Raw genomic sequence first — 14578 nt, 5'->3', positions numbered from 1 at the left:
AAACCAAGTGCGAAGCACAAATTGGAATGGATTAGGATATTCCACTCCTTCATCTAGACAGATCTGATCACGTCCAAACTCCCCAGCAGAGCATCGTCAACCGATGTCAGCTGCAGATCTGTTACCCATCCAGTTATAGCACAGCCCCTCTCTGGGAGAAACTCACTATTGTAAACAAGAAGAAGAAACTAGCGGAATGCTAGGGGCAAGAGCCCGCAACTTTCTGTTTATCCATCAACCACCCAGGGAAGGGATTTAAAATGAGAGATTGAAGAATAGAGAGATGTGCGCTGAGAGAAAAAGTGAGAAAAGGGATTTTTCAGAAAAACGGAGCCTGAGGGCCGAGCGATGTGAGAATCACAAATGAGAAAGGGTGGGAAACAATACCCGGGGAAACAGGCTCCATGTGCACATTTGAGTCTTGTGTTTTATTTTGTGTGTCTCGATTCTTGTTTTGAGTCGCTTCGAGTGTTACTAGATGTGTTTAGGTTGTTTACCTTTATTTTTCCCTTGTCGAGTCGTTTTGGCTGTGGCCAGTCGTCGGCTCAATACCTGGTTAAGAACTCATTTCTCAATTTCCAAAAAATCATCTTGTGCTCAGAGTGTTGTGCCATTCTTCACATTTGTGCAAAACAGTATTTGTTCTTTCATAAAACTGCAGGGTCCACCCCCGATAAGTGTGAACAGTAGAACAAGGACCTATCTGAAGCTATGTAGGTTCCAGACTGCAAAGCAAAAGAAAAATGGAAAATTTGGAGCATCTTAGGGTGTTCCAGCTTTGGCAAGATCCGAGACTACATTTCAGGTGCACCTTCCCAGACCTCGCCATTTCTCTGGAGTATGACTGTATCTCGACCCCAAGTGTAAGCCTGCTTCAAGTCAGAATGGCAATTAAAGCAGCAGCAGATGTTATCTCTTGCCAACATAAACAGGGTGTGCCCTTTTTAAGCTGAGTGTGTTACAAAGTCCTCCGAAAGGTAAATCGGAGGCACCAGAGTACATGTTTGATGCCCTTTCATTGCATAGAATGTGCACTTTCATATACACTTCTGTTACATGTGTGCCACGCATCGTTATGATTTATGCATGAAATATGCTTGCTTTCGATTCTGCATAGGATATGCTTTCAATATTTCATAGAATATGCTCCTGTTTCTTGCATAGAAAATCCTCGTATCTTTTGCATAGAAAATGCACTCTTCCATACTTGCATAGAAAATGCACCTCATTTGCATAGAACATGCATTCACTCGCACTGTCTTGTGTACTTACACTTTGTATCTCACTAGCACTATCTTGTGCATCTTGTGGTTGTATCTCACTCGCACTATTTTGTGCATTGCATATCACTCGCGCAGTTTAGCGTATCGCACTGTCTTGTGCATTTCAAAATCAATCGCGCTGTTTAGCGTATCGCACTATTTTCTGCATTGCATATCAATGGCGCTGTTTAGCGTATCGCACTGTCTTGTGCATTTCAAAATCAATCGCGCTGTTTAGCGTATCGCACTATTTTGTGCATTGCAAATCACTCGCGCTGTTTAGCGTATCGTACTGTCTTGTGCATTTCAAAATCAATCGCGCTGTTTAGCGTATTGCACTATTTTGTGCATTGCATATCAATCGCGCAGTTTAGCGTATCGCACTGTCTTTTGCATTTCAAAATCAATCGCGCGGTTTAGCGTATCGCACTATTTTGTGCATTACATATCACTCGCGCTGTTTAGCGTATCGCACTGTCTTGTGCATTTCAAAATCAATCGCGCTGTTTAGCATATCGCACTATTTTGTGCATTGCATATCAATCGCGCTGTTTAGCGTATCGCACTGTCTTGTGCATTTCAAAATCAATCACGCTGTTTAGCGTATCGCACTATTTTGTGCATTGCATATCACTCGCGCTGTTTAGCGTATCGCACTGTCTTGTGCATTTCAAAATCAATCGCGCTGTTTAGCGTATCGCACTATTTTGTGCATTGCATATCAATCGCGCTGTTTAGCGTATCGCACTGTCTTGTGCATTTCAAAATCAATCGCGCTGTTTAGCATATCGTACTGTCTTGTGCATTTCAAAATCAATCGCGCTGTTTAGCATATCGCACTATTTTGTGCATTTCAAATCAATCGCGCTGTTTAGCGTATCGCACTGTCTTGTGCATTTCAAATCACTCGCGTTGTTTAGCGTATCGCACTCTTTTGTGCAATTTACACTCGCGCTGTTTAGCGTAACGCACTGTTTCGTGCAATTTACTTTCGCGCTTTCTTGCGCATCGCACTGTTTTGTGCATCGCATTGTTTCATTCGCGCTATTTTGTGCATCGCACTATTTTGTGCAGTTCACACTCGCGCTCTCTTGCGTATCGCACTATCTTGTGCATTTCATTACATGCTCTCTCTCATCTTGCATAGAAAATGCTTGTAGCATTTGTCAGTGCATTACGTCACATTATTTTGTGCACCTTACTTGCATTTCGCATGCATTCCATCGCGCTATCTTGCGCACCTCACCTTTACTTGTTAGTACATTGCATTGTTTTGAATACAAACCAGATTCGCGTAGCGTATAAGTCCAATTATCAAAGTCTTCTTTCATATCATTTGCATTCTGCCCCTGAACAACGCTGGTTTGATTCCTTGCAAAGGGATACGTAGGCAGCCTGCGAGCACAACCATTTATTTATCGGTATTTTGTTTGTTTGTCCAAGTCTTCGGCCTTGTCAAAAATGGGTCGTCTCTGGGCTTTGACATTCACTCATGTCACTTCTTGACTTTCGAGTTCTGTCAAAGAGGGGCAACTATAGACACCCCATTTTTGACCGTCCTCAAGACTTGGACGTCACCGTTTGAACACCCGGTGATCATCCATGTTTGTGTTCGTTTGGAGTTCCCGGAGGTCTCGGCTATGCACCTTGCCTCAGGATCTCCGAACTCGACTGTTTAGTGTCTGGTTTTGCACCAAATACTTGTGTTTTGCCTTGGAGGGGCAGAGAATGCCCTGTGAGGCATCCTCACACATCACTGGCCATGGCCAGAGGCCACCAGCTGGTGTTTTGTTGCCATCGGCAATGTATATAAGTTCCTCTCCATACACGTGTATGGAGGGATGGCTTCCTTGTTAGCTTCTTGAGTAAGCTTTACAAGATTGGCTTCTCTATAAGACGAGCCCTCCTCTCTTGGCTTTAGGGTTAGACATTTTAGAGAGAAAAAACATTGTTAGAAGCTCTGGTTCTAGGGTTAGAACTTATATACATTCTATCTCTATATCTCTCTCTCTTGAGTGTTCTAGGTGTATTTGTTCATAGTATTGCACACAAACACCTACCATTACACCTTCCCTTGGCTATTGAGGTTCTAAGGGATTGTTTTTAGAGTTTTGGAGCTGGTGTGGAGCTTAAGAAGCTGCTGGAGCTTCATTTGTGAAAGAAGTCTACAAGGGTAAGAAACTAGTCCCTTTATTCCCCATTCTTGCATACTATTTTTGCCTATCTTAGCACTTTTTTTGAGCTTAGTATATAATATAAAAAAGTTCTGTTTTTGGGCCCTCTAAATAGTTTGTTTAGAGTGTTTTGTGGTTTGGAGGTGTTTGACCCCTCTTAGGCCTTGAGAGGCCCCATTTTGTGCTATTTTGAGTGAGCTCCGGGACCTTGGTGTTTGGGCCTCCTCACCACTGAAATCTTGAGGGATTTCAGAGATGAGGATGGTGCCTCGAGGTCCTAGGGAGGAGAGGGCCACCCTCTCTCATTGTTGTCCTTGAAAAGGACCATTTTTGGCCTCTTGAGGGAGCACCATGTTTAGGCCCATGTTTACCATGCCTTAGGTGATTTTCATGCTTATTATGTCATAATATGCCTCTGTTTTTAGTTGGTTTTGGTACACCATGCATGCTTAGCATACCTACCTTGTAATGCCATGTGTAGGCCTTAACATGCCTTAGGTTGTAAACCATTGTTCTAGCATGCTTTAGGCCTAGCTTTGTGAAGATTTTGTGCTTATTTTGCCATATTTGAGGTCTGTCCTTAGTCATTTTGGTCGGCCATGACATGCATTATATGCCCCCTTTGCATTTTTGGTTTGTTGACCTTAAGCGTATGAATGTATAGCATGCATTCTTGCATTGATTTAGTGGTTTGGAACTATCCACCATGTCATTTCAGTCCACTTAGCATGCTCATATGCTTTCATTTCATGGCCCTTTCGATGCTTCAAAAGTTGATGTTTCATGCTTCATGTTTGTGCCATTGTGTACGCCTTTAGGATTAGGTCATTTAGATGTCATCTAAGTGGTTCTTAAGGCTTACTTTTGCATGATTTGGGACTGTTTTGATTCAATTTGGTCATTTGCTTCATGAGTCATATGATCATGTTTTAGGTCCTTGGGCCTGGTTGCATGCATAGCTTGCATTGGTAGATTGATTTGGAATCATTTCCTATATGTTTTGAAGGGTTATAATGCATGCCATGTGTCCATGTTATGCCTCTTTCAAGTGTGCTTGAGAGTTGCCCTTTTGTGCTTGAGTTTTAGCCCTTTAACATGTGCATGTATGTATGTGTGTTTAGTCCCCATTTCATAGCACTTATGGCCACTGTTTGGGCCTAATTAGAGCTGCCTAAATCATGCTTAAGTCCATCATTTGCTTGCTTGCATGCTTATCTTGCATGTTTGTTTGCATGCTCGTATGTACATCTTGCATTCCCAAGTTGCATCCTTAGCTCGCATGCCTAGGTTGCATTGCATCTAGTATGCATGTCTTGTTCCTTGATCTAGTGATAGGAATTGGGCTTTGGTTTGTTGGTTTGCGTTGCATTTGACATCAAAACGTGCAGGCTTGGTCTCTTGGGCCATCACGCATTGAAATGCGCGATTGGTGGTCCGAGAACCAAGGACCATGTCCCTTTGAGTCATAGACATGAAAAGGGGCTTGGTAGGTGCATACATTGCTTGAATTGCATTGCCATGCAAAGTCTGGTCCTCTGCTGCTGTCAAACAGGTTCTGCAGGCACTTTCTGCCGATCGACTGCATAGAGTGCCGACCGGCAACCCATCGATGGCCGATGGATGCATTCTTGGCCGATGACCACCATATCATAGCCGGTGATGATTCCTTCCAGCCGGTGGCATTCCCCAGTATCCAGAGAAGTAATTCTGAGACTTTGACAGTCTTCAGAGGAGCAGAACAGGGAAAACAGAGGCAGATTGCGCATGGTAGTGAATTCCCGAGCAAGACCGAGCATGCATTGCATTGAGTTCTCTTCCCGAGGCGGTTTACTGTTTTTCCTAGCTTAGTTAGTTTGTTAACTAATTAGGTAATTTGTAATAATTAATTAGCTGGGATAGTTAATTCATTATTCGAATTGTATTGTTCTTTTGGTCCCTCCGAGCGAGGGCGAATCTGTAATAAGTGTGGGTGAGTGTGTGCATGCCTTCCAACCCCCACTTCTTTCTCCCTTTTACTTACCTGCTTTGATGGTTAGTAATAGGTCATGTTTAAATTAGCATACCTTATGCTATGCATGCGTGCATCCATACATTTGTCTCGCATGCACCAGGCTCGGTACATCATGCTAACTGTATTTGTACTTCAATTCCAAATTGAATACGTGCATCAATTGATCGCATTTCACATGCCATGTTTAGGTTAGCCGAGCCTACTCTAGTTGCTTCTTGTATGTGTTGCATTAGTCAATTTGACATGAACTAGGACCATGCATGTTGGCTAACTAGTTTATTGTTTTGGCTCGGAGTACTCGGTATCCATTTATGGTTTAGCATATCGCATGCGTGTGAATGCTATCATGACAGCATGCTTACCATGTGGCTAGATGCTTATGTGATAAACTGTTTGGGTGCCTGTGGGTGAAGGTTGGATTGTCTGAGTTGGAAAAACTCGTTGAAATCCGTATTTTAGCCTACTTGCGAGTAGCAAATTCCAAAGTATTTTTCAAGACAAACGGATATGCAATGCTTATTTCCAAATTAGGCAATCTAGTCTATACTTGTGTGCTGTGCGCATAACATAGTAATTCTAGGCTAACAAATGGAATAAGAACACATAACGTTTTCAAAACTGGATATCATGGTTAGTAGAGGCCGATCCTCGGATCGGGCGAGAGGGGGTGCTCATAGCTGACCTTCCCCAATCGTACCCAAGTTCCCGAGCCGAGGCAACTTTGGTGATGACGGACACGTGGCCTTTGGCACCGAGTCAGGGTTTCCTAAATTTCCCCTCAAAAAATATTTAGGTGGCGACTCCGTATCTTGCAAAGCTATCCATGTTTGGCACTTCTTTTCAAAAATCTGTTTCTCAAAACGATTTACCGGATTTGGACTCTTTGGTTCAGATTAAGGACCGTGACACAAATCGAGTCCGAACTGTAGCGGGGCCCCACGCGGGCGCATCTACAGTTTCTGGCGACTCTGCTGGGGACTTAGAGAACTTGACTCGAACTCATGATATCTGTTTTTGACTACACTCATGTGTTTCTTTTCATTGCATGTGTATTGGTGCGCCTAGGACACCGTGTTTGCCATCTGCCATTCCTGAACGGTTTGCCGGAGGCTTGACATTGTCAAAGCATGCCATAAGGCTGACCGGTTATGGGCTCTGACAGTATGGGAACACAAACCCCGGTTTTTACCGGGGCACCCTTTTTGACCATTCGACCTAGTGCATATTCGGATCCATAGTGACCATTCCAAGCTAGGACAGGTTGCTTACCCGATTATAGGTTGTTTGAAACCGCTGCGTGCGTAGTGAAACCCTAGCTCCTGACAAAATAAGACAGGGAAACCCTACCCCAACATAGGGGTGTTTTGGCTCTCACTTATCTGCTATGTGCTTTAGAGTGCGTCTCTACAGGGAATACGTGTATCTGTTTGCAAGTCTGGGTATCAGGCCTGTGGGCATCAGCATCAGTATTTGGGGAATCAGTTTTACCCGAGGGTATCAGTTTACAGGCCGATATTTGGGAAACAGTGATCAGTATTGAGTACAGTCATCCTAGAATGCTCAAATCCGTTCCAGTGAAATTGTGCTGAGATGCTGTCTGTTTTCTCTTTTGCTAGGTAGTCTTGGAACTATAGCTTCAAAAGGCTCCGATATCCCCGGGGTACATTGGACTAGTGTTGATAGACTTTGTTAGGTCAGAAATTCAATTCAAGGGCAACCAGTGTTCTTTCGCTGAGGCAAGGCAAAGAAAGGCCAGTCAGGGCTCACCGGTTCATCTGATCCGTCAGTCGCCAGTCACATCACCTTTGTTCAGACTCAGCAGACCATGATGGCCCAGGGTTCGGAAGAATTTGTGGTCGTGATAGCAACGTTAAATCAGGGAACTACCATGCAGGCTGAGACTAGTATTGAAATGCAGCGTCCATCTGGGGCATCTGCCTCACATCCAGCTTTGGGACCCCAGCCAAACTTTGACCCACTTCCGCCAGATGAAGATTTGCAGTGTCCGAATCCTCGAGAAAGGTTGACTCAAGCTCAGGTGCTCAGACCCCCGGTATAGCCTAATGAGAGGCTTTATTCCCTTGATGTTAATGAGCTCAATCCGACTGCAGTGAAAATTGCAAACCTTGAAAAGCACTTCAAAAAGGCACAAGGCCTTAATTCCATTCCCGACATTGAGGATGGGCACACTAAGTCTGCCGTACGGCTCCCAGACAGATTCAAAATGCCATATATTGACTGTTTCGACGGGTCTGGAGATCCAATGGTACATATCCGACTTTTCTTGGATGTCCTGAAGCCGATGGGTCTGACTAAGCCACAGAAACTCTCTCTGTATGGAAGAACCCTGTCGGGTGTAGCAGCCACTTGGTACGCTAAGTTGGAAGATAAAGTGAAGCAAGACTGGGAAGAATTGGCTGAGGCCTTTGTTGATCAGTATTCCTACAATACCCAAGTTGAAATGACCATGCAAGAGCTTGAAACAACCCGCCAAAACCCAACAGAGCCTTTTGTGGAATTTGTTGCAAGATGGAGAGCAAATGCAGCACAGATGACAGATCGGCCTTCCGAGAGGGATCAAGTGCAGATGATGGTGCGAACCCTCGAGCACGATATGTTGCAAAAGTTAATAGTCGCTCCACTATTCACTTTCAAAAGTTTGCATGAACTGGCACTTCTTTTCAAAAATCTGTTTCTCAAAACGATTTGCCGGATTTGGACTCTTTGGTTCAGATTAAGGACCGTGACACAAATCGAGTCCGAATTATAGCGGGGCCCCACACGGGCGCGTCTACAAGATGCAAGTACGTGCACAAGTGTTTAGCTTGTTCATGAATGTGTGGGTAGCATTTTTTTGCTCAACCTTCTGCCGGATTTGCAGAGCCAATTTTTGCAGAATGGGGCAAAAAATGACAGGAACCTTGTCTTGCCAGTTGCGACTCTGTTTGGGGGAAGGGAAACTCTACTTTTCTTTTCTGCCTGAACCAGCCAAATCTAGAATTAACAACTATAGTCAAGATTCAACCTCAGAAAAATTTTGCCTAGGATACAAAAATTTTGGTGTTTAGTAAATTTGTTATTCATTTTTCCTAGTAAATTTCCATTTTTCCCCCTTCACAAGGAAATCTTCATGCCCTTTGCGGGGCTTAAATTATGTGCATTGCTACCTTTTTAGCCTCTACTTCATTTATTTTGTTGAATCTGATTGCAGTTTGTGTTCTAATGCAGGTATGTAGACCAATGAAGACTACAACTTTTATGCTAAGACATGACTTTTGGATATATGTTAGTTTGTGGTTAATGTTAAGACATGATTTTTGAATATATGTTAGTTTGTGGTTAATGTTAAAACATAATTTTTGGATTTTGGATTTGTTAATTTTGTGGGTAATGGTGATTGGATATTAATTGAATGAGAGTGACTTAATGCTTTCATTACATCTATTTGAATGAGAGTTATTATTTTATATTAGTGTTATTACATGTATTTTTTTAGTTCAATCAAATAAAATTAGCACAATTTCAATCAAAAAAAAAAAACAGAGAGGATATGACGGCCTTTCTACAAACGCCTGTTAAACCCTGCAAACTAACGGTCATATGTTTTAAAAAAGATATAACAGCGTTTTTCCAAAACGTCGTGAAATATCGTTAGTGACGTCAGCTTGTGTTTAGTAGGACATTTTGTGGCGTTTTTAAAAATGCCGCCTATACTAATATCATGACGTTTTTAAAACGCCATAAAGCTATAGCGACGGCCGCGTCCTCGACGTTTGATGCTAAGCGTCACAAAAAGAATTGATGGCGTTTTTGACACTTATAGCAGCGTTTTTTAAACGCCACTAAAAGTTGAATTTCCTGTAGTGTTTATCCCAAATTAAACTCTTTTTAGCTATGCTAAAATAGTCAAAATGTTAGGCTAAAAAAGGTTATTCCAAATCGGGCTTACAAGTAAATTTAATAAGGGAAAATTCTCTATTGTGCAATACGCACTGTATACAACCTATTATAATATTACGTAAGTTTTTTTGAATTTACATAAGTTCAACATAAATCTATTCATAAAAGTGAATTTATTTAACTTACATAATTTTCATAATAAAATTGCATCGTTTGAGAGATTATTGACTAATGGTTTTAAAAAGTAATAATTTATTAAAGAGCAACAGTGCATAATGTAGCAAAAAATGGGTGTTCTATACAAAGGGTGTGGCCACTGTGGTGGTGGCCTCGTGGAGAAAGTAGTTATTTTCATAGGAGTGTGTTAAGTTTGATTTTTGGGGATGCAGAATGCTAGTTTGGTCTAGTTAACTCTTTTCGGAGGCCTCACACTATACTCTGATTGATACCTGGTCTCTTTTGTGGCACATGGCTGAACTCCATTGGGTGCCTTGGTGGTGGGTTCCTTTCTTTGGATTGGGTTAAATCTGGCCTCAACCGATTACCATGGAGCAAGGATCTACGGATGCTATGATATCCCCACGAAACATTTTCTTTTTCCTGATAAAATATGTATATATATACAAAGGATATGGGATTGGGTTCCATTACCCTTCCAGGCTTCCACCAAGATGGATTGGTCTTGATTTTCGCCACTGTATTTTTGCACATTGCCTCAATCTAATGCAACTTCTAATGAGGTAGTTGTTGGAAAAATTGGGTTTTTTTTTTTATAGGCTTATTTTGGGCCATCTTTGAGCCTAAAATTGAGTGGAGTCCACACGTCTTTTGGGGTGGGTCCGAAGAGGTGACGTGTTCCTTGCTGTATGACAAGTCACACGGTGAAGACGGTTCGTTAAAACCATTTATGAGTGAATGAGAAGTTGACGTCGTTTTCGGGTTCGTGGAATGGACAATTAAAGAAGTAAATGTGGGTTTCCTTGAAATGGGTTGTCCCGCATTGAACTTGAAGAGAGCTTTTGTGAGTATACAAGCTCTTGGTATACTAACTTGGGTTGGGCCCCAAGGGGCATCCCAAGTTTGTATAAGGGAGGAGTTATGGACAAAGTGAACCTTAGCCCAAACCACCACACATGCGCACGCTACCACCGTCCGGCTGGCCGAGCCGTACTGGTTGTGGATCAGGTCGGTTCTAACATTAATTTTTTCTTGTTATTTAAATTTCAAAATGTATTTGAATTCAAATTTTTGTCCAAAAATTTTGTGTCTCTTTTCAAATCTGAATTCCACAACTGATTAGTTAATCTGAACATTTTTTCAAACTATTGAATTTCGAACAAATTGAAACTACCCAGACAGATCTGTTCAGCAATTATAAAACTGCCCAGAAAGATTCAAATCTGTCCAGCAGTTACGAACAGATCTGTTTGAATTTTGAATTGTATTTGTTCAAAACAGTTTCATACCTATTCATTCAAAATCTGTATATGTTCGGACAACGTTGGATTGTCTATAAATACATCAATTTCCAGCAGTCTTTTGGGACTGAAAAATTCATTTTTTGCTGTCCAATTTTTGTTCTGTTGCATATATTCTTCATATCATTTTAGGAAAAAAATTAGAGAGTATAGAACATAGGTTCTAGTTCGCTGAACAAATTATTTGGAGTGCTACTATAATTTGTGAAGATTATTGTATTCTGGGAGATAGACGTCATTTATCCGTAAGCACCATAGCGGGGCGAATCTGTCTTAAGGATAGAGTGTTACACACTCGACTTGATCTTTTCATTATTCATTTGGTTCGGTAAAATAAATTCAGTAAGTTATTTATTTTATTTATTTGGTTTCAATTTATTTTTTACATAGAAGATTGTTCCAACAATCTTAAGACAAATTCGAATTATTCTATTTACATAATTTTTCATTTGTTTCATTTTCTCTTTCTTCTTCTTAAAGAAATTATTTTCTGTGATTTTACAAAATAATATTCTGGTTAGAAAACAAATAGTAGTAATATGCTGTCTATTTTCTTTGACAACTAATAGTAATATACTGTCTATTTTCTTTGACAACTAGTAGTAATATTCTAGTGTCATTAACAATTCAGAATATTTATTTGTGGAATTTTGTCAGAAATTAATTTTGGTTTTCAGAAATTATTTCTGAGTGTCCATTAATTAAAATTCTATTTTAGTTTTTTAATTATTGAAGTGTTACAGAAATTTAATTTTCTTTGTGGAATTAATTTAGTTAAATAAAATTTTATTTTATTTTCAAATTAATTGAAAATAAAAGTTACAATTCTTATTTCTTTTATTTTATAGAATTTAATTATGTGGTTTTGGTTTAAATTTTCTGTGTAGTATAAAATTCTAATTCTAATTATATTTTATAATTTAGAATTCATGGCTACCAAAATTGGTCAAACTGATACTCAAACAAGTACTAGTGTGGTGGTTGCAATTGCTCCAACCCCTCATGTTGTGACTGTGCCAGTCAATCACGGTGAGAAGCCAGAGAAGTTCTCAAGAACTGATTTTAAAAGATGGCAACAGAAAATGTTGTTCTATCTTATAACTCTAAACCTGGCTCATTTTCTCTGTGAGAATGCTCCTACTCTGAATGAGGATGAAACTGATCGGCAAGTGGTTGTTGCGGTTGATGCTTGGAAATATGTTGATTTCCTTTGCCGGAACTACATCTTGAACGGACTTAAAAACACATTATACAACGTCTACAGTTCTATCAAGATATCAAAGGAACTTTGGGAGTCTTTGGAGAAAAAGTACAAAACAGAATATGCTAGCTCAAAGAAATTTGTGGTTGACAAATTCCTGGACTTTGTGATGGTTGATTCTAGGACTGTGATCAGCCAAGTTCAAGATCTCCAACTCATTCTGCATGACATTCATGCAGAAGACATGTCTCTCAGTAAATCCTTCCAAGTTGCTGCTTTAATTGAGAAATTACCACAAGGTTGGAAGGAATTCAAGAACTACCTCAGACACAAGCACAAAGAAATGCCTTTGGAAGAATTAATTGTGCGTTTGAGGATTGAGGAGGTCAACTGCAATTCAGAGAAGCAGACTGGTAAGCATTCGATAGAGTCTAAGGCAAATGTGGTGGAACATGCTCCAAAAGCCAAGAAACGAAAGTTTTCTGGAGAAAGTTCTGCACAAGGCTCTAAAGGTGGGGAAAATAAAAAGTACAAGTTTAATGGCAAATGTTACATCTATGACAAAGAGGGACATCGGGCCAAAGATTGCCGTAACAAAGGCAAAAGCAAAAGAAGAACAAGCAAGAAGCCTGCTCAAGCCCATATGACCAAAGTGGATGATATTTCTAATGGTGTAGATGACATAAATCTTTCTGCAGTTGTTTCCGAGGCAAACCTTGTCAAGAATCCTAAACAACGGTGGGTGGACACTGGTGCTACTCGCCATATCTGTACTGACAAAAAGATGTTCACATCTTATTCTACAGTGGACAACGGTAAACAACTTTTTATGGGCAACTCCTCAACTTCCAAAGTTGAAAGGCAAGGAAAGATTGTACTTAAGATGACATCTAGAAAGGAACTCACTCTCAACAATGTGCTGCATGTACCAGACATTCACAAGAATCTCTTTTCTGAATCTTTGTTGAGTAAAAATGGGTTTAGGCTAGTTTTTTAAAGTGACAAGTTTGTACTTACAAAAAACGGGATGTATGTAAAAAAACATTACATGTCTGATGGCCTTTTCAAAATGAATGTAATGACTGTTGTACCATCTGTTATTAATAAAAATACATCTTCTTCTTACTGACTTGAGTCTTCAAATTTATGGCATGGTAGATTGGACATGTTAATTATGAATCTTTGCGTAGATTAATTACTATGGAATGGTTACCTAAATTTGACATTGATTCAAACCATAAATGTGAAATTTGCGTTGAGGCAAAATTATCCAAAACTTCTTTTCATTCAATTAGAAGAAGTATGGAACCACTTGAATTAATTCATAGTGACATTTGTGATTTTAAATCAATTGAAACTAGATGTGGGAAAAAATATTTTATCACTTTCATAGATGATTATACTTGATATAGTTATGATTATTTAATTCGAATGAATGATGAAACTTTGGAAACTTTCATTCAATACAAGAATGAAGTTGAAAATCAACTTGGTAAGAAAATCAAGAAACTTAGAAGTGATAGAGGTGGTGAATATGAATCAACTTTTGGTGAGTTTTGTGAAGAACATGGAATAATTCATCAAACCACCATTCCTTACTCACCTTAGCAAAATGGAATTGCTAAAAGGAAAAATAGGACTTTAACAGAAATGATGAATGTCATGTTAATAAGTTCTGGATTACCTCAGAACTTGTGGGGGGAAGTAATACTTTCTACTAATTATATACTTAATAAAGTACTCCAAAAGAAAATGAATCAAACACCTTATGAAATGTAACATGGGAGGGTACCATCCTACAAATACTTAAAAGTGTGGGGGTGTTTGGCTAAAATGGCTATTCCTAATACTAAAAAGACTAAGATATGTCCTAAAACTGTTGATTGCATTTTCATTGGTTATACCAAGAATAGTACTGCATATCGGTTCTTGATTTATAAGTCAGAACATTCCGAAATGTATATAAATACTATTATTGAATCTCGGAATACATAGTTCTTTCAACATATATTTCTAAACAAGACTGGACAAGAGACTAGTACTAATAAAAGATCTTATGATGCTATTACTAGTCATGATCAAGAATAAGATCAAAAACAATATCAAGAGATAGGTCAAAACGAGGAAGAGGAACCTAGGCGTAGTAAATGTGCTAGAACCTCAAAATCTTTTGGTCCAGATTTTCTAACATTTTTGTTAGAAAATGAACCTTCAACTTTTAAAGAAACTATGTCCAGTCCTGAGGCTCATTTATGGAAAGAAGCTGTAAACAATAAAGTTGAATCCATCCTACAACATCACACTTGGGAATTGGTGGATCTGCCACCAGGTTGTAAACCTCTTAGGTACAAGTGGAGTTTCAAAAGAAAAATGAAAGCGGATGGATCAATTGACAAATATAAGGCAAGACTTTTGGTAAAAGGGTATAGACAAAAAGAAAGTCTTGATTACTTTGACACATACTTACCAGTTACTAGAATAACATCCATTAGAATGCTAATTGCGATTGCATCTTTGTACAATCTAGAAATTCATCAAATGGATATGAAAAC

This window comes from Camellia sinensis, chromosome 10, assembly GCF_055761805.1.
Source record: "Camellia sinensis isolate YWXY chromosome 10, ASM5576180v1, whole genome shotgun sequence".
NCBI classification, from domain to species: Eukaryota; Viridiplantae; Streptophyta; class Magnoliopsida; order Ericales; family Theaceae; genus Camellia; species Camellia sinensis.
The sequence above is the reverse complement of the archived record's forward strand: the minus strand, read 5'-3'. Positions refer to the sequence as shown.